The sequence below is a fragment of the Penaeus monodon genome, unplaced genomic scaffold (assembly GCF_015228065.2).
Source record: "Penaeus monodon isolate SGIC_2016 unplaced genomic scaffold, NSTDA_Pmon_1 PmonScaffold_2474, whole genome shotgun sequence".
In the NCBI taxonomy this organism is placed as follows: Eukaryota; Metazoa; Arthropoda; class Malacostraca; order Decapoda; family Penaeidae; genus Penaeus; species Penaeus monodon.
Genome location: NW_023654964.1, coordinates 14,414 through 26,724, shown reverse-complemented (window position 1 = coordinate 26,724; position 12,311 = coordinate 14,414). Strand labels below are relative to the sequence as shown.

General features: G+C 38.9%; 1 pseudogene; it reads right to left on the bottom strand.

The window, feature by feature from the left end:
• Nucleotides 1–7,912: 7,912 nt before the first annotated feature.
• On the bottom strand, nucleotides 7,913–11,921 carry LOC119570341 (annotated as a pseudogene).
• Between the last annotated feature and the right edge of the window lie 390 nt (nucleotides 11,922–12,311).

The window sequence follows — 12,311 nt, the reverse complement described above, 5'->3', positions numbered from 1 at the left end:
AAAGAGAGATCAAGTCATAAAAAGATTGCGTGCTTATGTAAAAGTGTGTAGAACTAAGAATAATAAGGGCAGTTGTGGAGAGGAAATGTTCTAGGGATCGGCCACGGGAATTGGTGATAGAATCTCCCAGTGTGTGTGGCGTCAGTTAAAATTACTAACTATGAGGAAAGGTGGCTGAAATTGGAAAATTAGTTTCAAAGGCAACGAAGTCAATGGGTTGGGAAGGGGAGAAGTAGGCTGAAATAACTGATCCAACGACAAAGAAAGATGCGAATAACTCTGCATGGGACAGTGTTTTGAAGGGAGGTACGAAATAAGGTGTTTTCTGATGGATTAGTATAGGCGAGACAGTAAGGGAGTATGAAGAGACAAACTAGTAGTTGGGAATTGGTATGGGAGGCTGTGTAAGGAAGGATATGGCGAAGATCAGGTCTGTGAGAACAGAAACCACAAATATTCCAATGTAGGAGAGCTATAATTTAGTTGATCTATGAGTGATAACAGTTACAGTGCGTGTTGGAGAATTTGAAGATAGAAGGATCTAGGGGGTGAGAAAGGAATGAGAGGGAGGAGGGTGTGTGGTATCAGGAGGTGGAGGATCTGGGGAAGGGCATAGTTGTGACATAAGGGATTCACGTGTGTATCCAGAAAGGAGTGGAAAGGATACAGGGGATGGAGTGAGTTAATGTAGGTGGAGCTGGAGCTGGGGAGGATGGGCTGTGTTTGGGAATAGAAAGAAGGGGTGTAGGGTTAATGGTTAATGGTTAATGGTTAAAAGCAAGATAAATGTGCTAGACATCTAAGGTCATTTACCACGATAGTTAATGTTAGGGAAGGGTGGCTGAGTTAGTGATTAGTTGTCTAAGCTGGGCAAAGGAATTGGTGAGTGAAAGGGTTAGAGTCGGGTGTGGTAAGGAGTTTGATTAGATGGAGGATATGTATGCGTTTGAGGAAAGAGAATAGGTTGTTGAAACAGAAAGTGTGGGATTCTGTAAGGATGTCTGATAGGTTGGGAGGTCGGTGAAGGGAGGATAGGTGGGGGAAAGCAGAGATAAGTATGGACGAGACATAAAGGGAATGTGGGGAGAGCCAAAATGATAATTGGGGATTGGTATTGGAGGATGTGTAAGAAAGGTCTCTTGAAGGCATACAATAGATGGGTTATAAGGGGAAAGGATATGACAAAGGTCAGTCTGTGGGAGCGGAAACCCGCGAATATTCCAATGAAGGATAGTTTATACTTTAGTGATATAGATTGTAGTACTTTTTTGGAGATTTTGAGGGGGAGGCAGCTAGAGGGTGGGATAAGGACCGAGAGGTCTAGATGGGAGAGGTGTGGGAGTTGGTGTTCTACTAGGAGGGGTATTAGGAGACAGGTCTGTGGAAGGGGATACTTGTGACATAAGGGATTCACATGTGTATCAAGGAGGGAGTGGAAGTGATAGAGGGGATGGTGGGAGGGTTAATGTGGGCGGGGTTGGGCTGTGTTGGGAGGGGTTAGGAGGATAGGGTGTAGGGGGATATCGTTAGGAGGAGGATGGACATCAGCAGTTACTTGGAGTGTGAAAGGAGCAGTTGTAAGATTTGGAGGTTGAGTGTCATTTTTTCATTTAGTAATCTTGAATATTTTCAATAGTTTCTTCTGAGGAGTTGGTTGGGAGTTTTGGGGGATAAAGGATTTCTTGTGAGGGGGGGAAGAGAGGATTGGTGTCTAAAGCGTAGGGGCAAGGAAGGTGGAGGTGATTGTGGGGTAGGGGAAGAGGGGGTGGAACGTTTGTTCTGTCTGTTACGGGTTAGGAGAGGAGGGAGAGGGGAAGGTGTTGGGGTTGTAGTGGTGATTGGAGTATCTGTAGTAGAGATTGGAGTGTCTGGGTTTAGGATAGCAAAAGAGTTTGATTGGGAAGGTAGGAGGTAGAAGAGGGGAGTTAGATGTAGTGGGGGGGTTAGGAGAATTAGTAGAATGACAGTATTACTGGAGTAAGGAGTAAGAGAGAAACCACGTCGACGTGCTTCCTGTCTGGCTTCACGTAGTGTGAGTCCAAGTTTGAATCTGAGAGTTGCTACCTCAGACTCAAACTTGTAGGTGGGACAGCCCTATAAAATACATTATGGGGCCGCCACAGTTGGTACATGTGCGTGATTGTGCAGAGCAGTTAGATCGGGTATGGCCAGGTTGGGCACATAGTGGGCATCTGGCTGTGGAACGGCAACGTTTGGCTGGGTGTCCTAGACGCCAACAATTTTGGCACTGACGTGGAGGAGGTTGGTATGGACGAACAGGGAGGGATTCTCCTCCTATGTAGACGTTAAAGGGAAGGTCATGTCTACGGAAGGTAATTTTGGCTATGTTAGTGGTTTCTTTCGATGACCTCTGGGGGGAAGGGAGCAGCATTGTACTGATGTTGCATCATAGTCTGTGAGACAGGCAAGTAGGGTCTTCTCCACAGTCTGACCAATCTGTCATAGACTGGGCAATTTGCTGGGGAGATTGAAACTGTTCCAGTGCAAGTATTGAGGGTTGGATGGGGCTCTGCAAGGATGGGGTTACCATATAGGTCTGTTAGTTTTGTTAATGCTATAGCTTGGTTTTCGGATGTTACTGTGACAAGACGGGAGCGGTCGGGTCGGCTACGGAAAGAGACTTTACCTACTTGTTTTTGGAGACATTGTTGGAAGGAAGGGTGTTGTCAGAGTAGGGAGCTGTGGGAGGGATCACGAAAAATCGGTCCCATTTGGCTGCGTTAAAGAGAGTATTCAAGATTGTTGTAGAGATAGGGGTAGTAGAAGGGCGGGGGCGTGACGAAGATGGAGTAGTGTTGAGGGAGGTAGTGTTATGGAGAGGTGGGCAATAAGGCTGTAAGGTATTAATAAGGGAGGATGGGGTGGTTGATGTTGGAGGTTGTGGGGATAGAGGTGTTGAAGTTGAGCATGCTGGAAGAGTGGAAATGTTCCTTAAGGGTTGATTGTTGGCTACTGTACTAGTAGGCATTGATGAGGGGGTAGTTATTGCAGTGTTCGAGCCGTGGTCAAAGGAGAGCCTGGGGTCAGGGAATCGGGTGGGCTATTTGATAAAGGGGCAAGCCTTATTGCCCCTAATAGTGGGGATATGTTTTCATTACTGGCCATGGTAAGCCTGTGTTATATTGGGGATAAAAACAGTCCACCCCTCAGGGTTCCCTTGAGGGGTAAGGGCTAGGTAACTAAATCAGGGGAATACCGTGCCCATGGCTCCCTCAGGCCGTTCAGGACTGGCACAAAGTCAGCCTTTCATCCTTTCAGCACGGCTCTCACACCTTAGGAGGTGGATAGCAGAAGGGTTTGGTGAAGGGACAGAACGAAAAGTGGGAAGGAAAAAAAGACCATGCAAAATTAGTTGAGTCGAGTCCCAAGGTTGGGGAGTTCCCCATCATTGGGTCCCAGTCTCCGCCTCCTAAGCCCCCCCACGACAACAACGGGCAAGGGATTGGGGGGGAAGGGGTTTTAGGGGGGAATTTGAGTAGAAGGAGAATGGATATCGGCAGTCACTTGAGTGCGGAGGGAGCGGGAGTTGTGTTATTTGAGGGTGGATGAGGGGTTTCGGTGTCAATTTGGGTCTCAAGCAGATAGTTTTGAATATCTGCATTGTAGTTAGGGTTTTGTGAGACAAAGGTTCCTTATGAGGGGGTGGAAGAGGAGACTGGTGTCTGAGGAGTAGAGGCAAAGGTAGGTGGAGGGGAGCGTGTGGTAGAAGGGGTGGAACGTTTCGTCTGCCTGCTGCGGGTAGTGCGGGGAAGGAGGGGAAAGTTTTTGGGGCTACAGTAGTGACTGGGTCTGGATTTAGTATGGTAAAAGAATTTGACTGAGGAAGGTAGGAGGTAGAAGTGGAGAAGCAAGATGTAGGAGGGCTAAGTATAGGGGAACATCTTAGGAGGGAGGGGGAGGGGTGGAATAAGGAATAAGAAAAACCTCGTCGATGTGCTTCCTGCCTGGCAGAACGAGGCCAAATCTGAATCTAAGAGTTGCCACCAGGCTCAAACTTGTAGGTTGGGTCAACCCCTAAAAATACAGTATGGGGGTTACCACAGTTGGCACATGTGTGACTGTGCAGATCAGTTTGATCGAGTATGACCAGGTTGGGCGCACAGAGTTCATTTGGCTGTGGAACGGCAATGTTTAGCAGGATCTCCTGAATGCCAACAGTTTTGGCACTGGCGGGGAGAAGGTTGCTGTGGTCAGACAGGGAGGGATTCTCCACCAATTTTGAACATTAAAGGGAAGATCATGTCTACGGAAAGTAATTTGGGCAATGTTAGTGGGGTTCTTACTATGACCTCTACGAGGAATGAGTAGCACTGTAATGATATCACATTATAGTCTGTAAGGCGGCGAGTAAGTCTTCTCCACACACTGACCAATATTGTTAAAGATAGGGCAGTTTGCTGGGGAGACAGACAGTTCAAGTACAAGTATTGAAGGTTGGATGAGGTTCTGCAGGAATGGGGTTACCAGAGAGATCAGTTAGGGTTGATAATGCTGTAGCTTGGTTTTCAGATGTAACTGTAACGAGACAGGAACGATCAGGTCGGTTAGGGAAAGACTTTGCTTCCTTAGAAGCATTGCTGGAAGAGAAGTGTTGTCAGAGTAAGGAGGTGTGGGGGGATCACGAAAAATCTGTCACATTTGGCTGGGCTAAATAAGAGTATTTCAGATATTTGTAGAGATGGGGGTGGTAGAAGGACGGTGACATAAGAAAGAGTGAAGTAGTATTACAGAGAGGTGGACAATAAGACTAAAGTAGTAATAAGGGAGGATGGGGGTAGAGGTGATGAAGTTGAAAATGTTGGGAGAGCAGGAAGGTCTCCTGGAAGTTTCGTGTTAATTGGGTGAATAATGTACTTGTAGGCATTGAGGAGGGGGTAGTAGTTTCAGCATTTAGTCATGGCCATAGGACAGCCTGGGGTCGGAGAACCAGGAGAGCGAGTTGGTCGAGGGCTGAGGCCCAAACTGGGGAGATCCCCAGAATTGGGTCCCAATCCCGGTCTCCACCCCCCCACAACAGGCTAGGGATTGGGGGAGACGTTACACAAATTTCTTTCAAGAACTAGACCTTGTATCCACAATTTCGCTCTGGTCTTAAATATTTTACTTACTCTGCAATGCATTGCTCTTTCCAAATCATTGAGGATTTTTAAAAAATAGGCAAAAAATAAGCAAGTGTGCTTACTTTCTCCAAGACCCCATCCAGGCAAATGCGCAGTGCCCGTTGGGCAAGCTTTAATGAAAGTGAACGTTTCAATTTTATTTAATTAAAATTTTCTGCTGCATCAAGCATCTATGGTTATTAGCGGCATATTCAAAATAGTGACAGGGTAGGGCTTAGGGGCGAAGCCTCAAGGATAGCATTATAATAAAAGTATTGTGGTGAAAAGGGTAAAAATGAGAACTATTAGGGTAAGTGGACAGAAGAGGATGATGAGAAGGAAAAGGAAGGGGGAAGAAAATACCATGTAAAATTAGTTAAAGCGAATGCTGATGTCCAAGGCAGGGGCCTCCGTCTCCTTTGACCCACCACAAGAAACAAGGGATTGGGGAGGTAATATTCCAAACAAATGTTAACAGGGTAGACCGCTGCACAACGTTTACTGGACAAGCACTATGGTCAGTACCCCAAAGCTCTGTCTGCTGTGCCCCCCCGTCACCCATACAAAGATGTGAAAAAAATAGCAACGATGCGCTCTTCGCATCAGCCTGAGGAAATGCTTTAAACATCTTAAAAAATAAAGAATCTGAGCAACAAAGCACAGTAGATACTGAAAATATAGAGCAATATTTGTCCACATAAAATGGTTTTGTTTCGCATTTTCCCTTAATACAATGCTGTAAAAAAAAAAAACAGATTCCTCGATTATTAATCACATTAACAGCCAACATACATACATAACACGACTTTCAATCATCACACCAAAATTAAAGTTTAGGAAAGAGTGGGTATCAGTGGAAACTAATTCAAGGTAAAATACAGATCTCAATCATGCATAAAAAACAGTAGGTCAATAAAGAGAAATGGATGCTGCAACAATTATTTAAAGAGCCATACATTAACATCTTTGAAGAAGAATAATGAATAAAATAAAGATTAAGGGGAGGGGGTGACAATCAATCCATTGACATGGGTCAGTCCCTTCCTTACTTTTACAAAATATTTTGAATACCTTTTATCCCAATCACAAGATCACGTAATACAGACAATTCTCTGGGATAATTAAACATTTTCCTTTTCCTGTTCTGAGGAAAAAAAATGCAACCTTTGCAATTTGATAGATTTAATCATTTTCTTTTGTAAAAAATAAAATTTTATAGGTTTCAACATTAATATGGCATTATGTGGAGAATTAGTATCATCCATATACCATTCAAACTGCTGTACACATCCTTAAGGGAAAATCGCCAAGACTAAAATCAACAATACTAAATGAGCAAAAAAAAAAAAAACACTTCTTTTCCATGTAACATTTTTACCTCAGTTATGAATACATACATACCCATGTTCATGGGAAGTCTACCATATCATCAACACCTGTTCATTTCAATATTTTCACAAGTAAAAATCACTTGTAACTGGATTAACCCCTGGATTTGTGCATCTACTTTAAGCTTCTCAGTGACTTCCCATACTTCCCTTTCTATCACATGAATAAGCAGGGGGGAGTTGATCCATAAAATAAAGGATTAACTACAACCAAATTACCCTCATACTTCAGAAATGCACCTCCTAGTTTAAAAGGATATGGACTAAATATCATTTCACACTTCCCCCTTATTACCTCACAAAACATCACAGCCCTTATACTAGTCTTGGTTTTGAAAAAAAAGAAAAAGAAAAGAAAAAAAAAAAAAAAAAAAGAAAAAAACATGAAGCCGCCACACCACATGTACATAAACTGAAGGAAACCCGAGATTTTCATGAATTTTCTCTTACCCCTAAAGTGAAAATTGCAAACAAGAAAAACCTGATGCTCCAATCTACACCCCAAGCAGATATCATCCATCGCAACACTTACTGGGAGGTTTATAGTATTGCAAAATTTGAGATAATTTAGAACACCGATATCAAATTTCACCGTCACCTATGTACTGATTTACATTATAAAGAACCCACAAAGCTGTAATATTTAAAAATTTTAGTGAACACTAAGACAAGAGCTAAAATATAAACTGTATTAAGCAGACTAATTGCAAGAGTCCCAACACCAAATACTTAAATGAGTTAGAGACTTTCATATCGAGAGCTTATGGTTCCAGGTTGCCTACTATCACTAGTCTTACATGCAGGCTTGTGATAATGGTTATAAGCTTTGTGTGAGAAAGTCTAAAGTAATTTTACAACAAAAAACATTTCAAAAATCATAAGCAAATCTTGGATAAAGCTTTTTCTTTAACTATAAAAAAGGTCTTTTATTTGACCCTTTCCCACTCAACATCCAGGATTTCTTTCAAGAGGAACCATCTAGAAGGTCACTTCTATCTGCCAAAAGGGAAAAAACCCATTCAGCTATTACTTTCTGACTTCGATTTTCTAAAGAAACTTTAAAATCACACCTTTTACATTGTTTAAGTAAGGGTAGTATGCAACTAATTCTTTACCAAAGGATTAAATATTTACTAATCCTATACTCATAGATGGTATTTTACCTACTAGAATAATAATCCTGGAACATTTAAAATTTATTTGGCAAGCTGAAGATCTGAAGGAACAAGATTCGAGTTTACCAACTGGAGGAAAGCATGGTTTCATGGTTCCAGATTTCTATAGCAATCCTTTGAAACAATCTATAAGAGAAATATAAGTATCAAGTAGCCAAAGACCATTCACACAACTGAGTTGGGCCCAACAGCTTTCTTCCTTACAAACCAACAGATTACCAAATTGATGAATGTTGAACCACCCTTCAAAGGAAAAAACGTACCGAATAATTCAAACCGTATATGTTATTCAGTGAACTTGTGTACCGGTATGAGTAGGTTACATATACTTTTACAGGTTTAAATATTATCAATATCCAAGTCGCTCTCGTCATCTTCCTCTTCCTCATCATCACCAGGAGCAACAATCTTGGGTGCTTCAGCCACAATGGGCTTTGCTTCACCTAAATTCTTGCTCTCTTGTTCTTTGAGAGATGGGCTCTTGCACGGTCATCATACTCAATCTGGAAGATAAAGCAAATTTCATACTTTGGAAATAGTTTTGCATACCAAAGTGGAAGCAATTCTGCAATGACTGTTCTAATTTTCATGGTTTACTACTTTCCTTTAATTCTTTTTATACTCAACAATAATAATAACTAATAAAATAAATAACTTATAAATTAATAATTTTAAAAATATTATTAAAATATTAAAACAAATAATAAGGAAATCATTATCATTAATAATAATAAATTAAATACATAAATTGATTCCTTGCTACAGGCTACACACAGTGCCACATCAAAAAGGGAACTTTACAAACTATACACTACTTGCATATTGATGGTTACAATATGGAACACTAACAACATTAACAGAAATTATTCTCATGCCATAATTCATATCTACAACTTCACAAATTAATCAATTTTTTCATCATAAGGAGCTATAAGAGCCATGTTTCCCAATGGATCACTAATTGCCACAAACCTATTTTCAACATAATAACCCATATCTTACCTCTACATCATCCTCCTCTTCCTCTTCTGTGGTCTCCTCCTCCTCTGCCTCCTGCAGCCATCTAAGGAAAGGTTGGGCCTTTGCATGGATTTCAGCTGCAACTTCCTTGCTTACATACTTCTTTGAAGTCTTCTTACCCAGTCCAGCAATACCTCTTCTTCCACAACATCATGGTCATACATTGCCTGTCATGAATTACAACTTTAAAATTGTGTTTCCTCCTTCAAATGAAGTTCTGCCACACAGTTCTCATTAGTAGAATTGTATGGTATTGTATAGTGATTTCTTCCCTTTCAATATCACTGGAACTTTAGGTAGGAGTTTGTTTCCTTCTTTAATTCAATTAGTTTTTCACTGCACCCAAGAAGTATTCTGGCTCTTGGGGTTGCCGTGAGTGAGAAAGCAGCAAGAGAATGCGATAATGTGGGATCTGTAACAAAAAACATTTGTAGAATGGGGGGGGGGGCGTATTTATTTATTATTTATTTATTTATTTATTTATTTATTATTAAGATTATAAAAATATAAAAAATATAAAAAATGTAAAAAATATTTTTATATTTTTTATAATAAAAAAAAAATACATATACATATATAAAAATATGCATATACATATACATATATACATATATAAAATATGCATATACATATATATATATACATATATAAAATATGCATATACATATACATATATACATAAAAAAAATATGCATATACATATACATATATACAATAAAAATATGCATATACATATATACATATATAAAATATGCATATACATATACAATATACATATATAAAATATGCATATACATATACATATATACATATATAAAATATGCATATACATATACATATATACATAATAAAAATATGCATAACATATACATATATAATATATAAAATATGCATAAAACATATACATATAAAACTATATAAAAATAGCATATAAAAACATATATACATATATAAAATACATATTCCCTATAAAACAATATAAATAGTCATATCCCATATATACATATACATATAATATCATATAATAAAAATATATACATATACATATATAAAATATACAATACATATAATATTAAAAAAAAATCATATAAATATATAAAATACAATATACAATATAAAATTAACATATAAATAAAAATTACAATATAAAATATACATATACATATTTTATTTTACACATACACATACATACATATACAAATAAAAAACACTTATTAAAACCCAAGCTTACCTGTTTAATGATGTTGTCATCCAGTAGCAGTCTACAATAACCATAACAGCCTTTTCTCTTTGATGCCCAACCTCTCTGTTTCAGCTGCTAGTCCTTAAACACAGCCACATCTGCCCTGGCTTCAACAGACCAGCTTCCTTCTTTCCCTGATACAGATGAACATTACTCGAGTCAGAAATTTAGAGAAAGATTCTGTACATACTTATCTCACATTAATAAATAGAAGTACAAATCTTACTCTAAGAAATAAATGATAATCACCTTGCAGTACTCGAAGAATACTTCCAAACGCTCACTCTGGGTCTTCTCAATATCGGTTTGAGACAGTCATTTTTTTCACTCCAGCAGTCAAGGTCTTTTGTCTTCCCTTTTACAGCCTGTTCACTGACATCCAATCCCCAGTCTTCATCCTGAAAATTTTATTCAGATTAATAATTGCTTTCTCAGTTATATTCTGCATTATGATCATTAATGGCCTATTTAGGCATATTCCTTACCATAGTCAGGGAATTTTTTGTTCAAGCTATTTTGAAATATAAAATGTCAAAATGGCTTTTTTTTTTGGGGGGGGGGGGGGCGCAAACAACAAAGCACCAATAATAATGAAATATCACTTACATCATCTTCCTCAGCATCACCATTCAAGTCCAGCATCAGAAGCATCTGATTATCAGCATGGGGAGACCCTGGCCTCAGACTACTTTTATGGCCATTCTCAGCCTTCTTACTGTGAGTCTTCCTTTTAGTGAGCGAAGTACCCTGTTGGTTGGGCTTCATTTCTAACAAAGGAAACCAATAAATATTAATGCAAGTAGATTTCATGGCAACCTTTTTCCATCAACCACTCCTATTAACAAGACAAACCAAATGGATGACCACATTTCCTTATCCACCAAACTGGCAGACATTGTAATAACCAGAAAAGCAAAGCATGGCTGGTACTTTTCTTCAAATTATTTACATACCAAAAAGTACCTAATAACATGTGTAGGAATATGACACGTACCCATGTCAAAGAATATGCACTACAAAAAACTGAAGTGCATGATTTATTCATGTATTTTTTTTGTTTTTGTTTTTTAATACTGCTAGAGGTAACTTGTGGTTTTGGAGCCATTTTCCTTCAGTTCCAACTGCCAGGACTTTCTGGTACATTAATGCTGTATGGTAGAATGTATGAACTGCTACTTTGGTTTTGAACAATACTAACCAGGTGGATTCTTGACAATGAAGGTGGTCAGTTTATGCCTCATGTCTAACATTCCTTGATATCCACAGGCCTTACAAGATTGTTTGATGTGGCCTTTCTTCTCCTGCAATGAAGGACATACATTAAGGTTTCTCAATAACATTTTAGATTTTTTTTCCGATCATCAAAATGTGTTAGAACTTACAATTTTGTCAATTCGTTAAAAAACTAAAGAAAAGAAAAAAGTAATCATAAAAACTTACATTTGGGAACAGGACAGTCTCAGGGTTTTCACATTCAGGGCAAAGGACAAATCTTTTAATAAATCCATCAAGAAGATCCTGAAGTTTTGCAGCATCATGAGAGCCATTGACGATGTAGCGGTCATTCTTGTAGTCAAACTGAGTTTGGGCTCCAATTTCACAACCGAAGTACTTGCAAGGGTCTGTGAATATTACATTTTGAATATGGATTAACAAGCTTAATTTTTAATACTAAACACCTTTACACAATATGCAAGTGATAATTAATAATTGAATCTCAAGAAAAAATGGCCAATACTACTACATGTACATTGCCTTATTTCATAAAAATCTTAAATTTTCAGGTTGTAGAATTAAATTATTATCCCGATAACACTTACAGGTAGGAGGACGTCCAAAAGCCTTTGCAACATCTACCATGTTGACAATGACCGTTTTGATGCCGTTGCCTTTGCCCTCGACCTTGGCCATGAGCTTAGGCATCTTGTACCGGTAGAAGGCATCCATAACATTGGCGGTTGACGTTGTAACTCATCTACAGGGAAATTTAAATGGAGATCATGCAAATGTGTATGCTGTTCTTTAAACACTAATAAACATTTAGTAAATTCATAATTTGAAGCGAAATAGATAAATTGTGAAAACTACAATTTTTTGTTTAACTGTGAATAGATGAGACTTTACAACCATCCAGAAAAAAAACATCACAACATTACTTCTGAAGGCCATAAAATGCACAGATTAGCAGAAATGTATTCTCTACCTTGCCGGTTCCTGTTGACGATTTTCAAAGAACAAATTTCCGCAATTTTTTTTTTTTTTTTAGCAACTTGAAGTATCTTGTTTAGTGAATGGAAGTGATGTGGTGATACAAGGAATGGACAAGCCAGTCACTGGGTCAAGACAGCCACTGGGATATCATGCG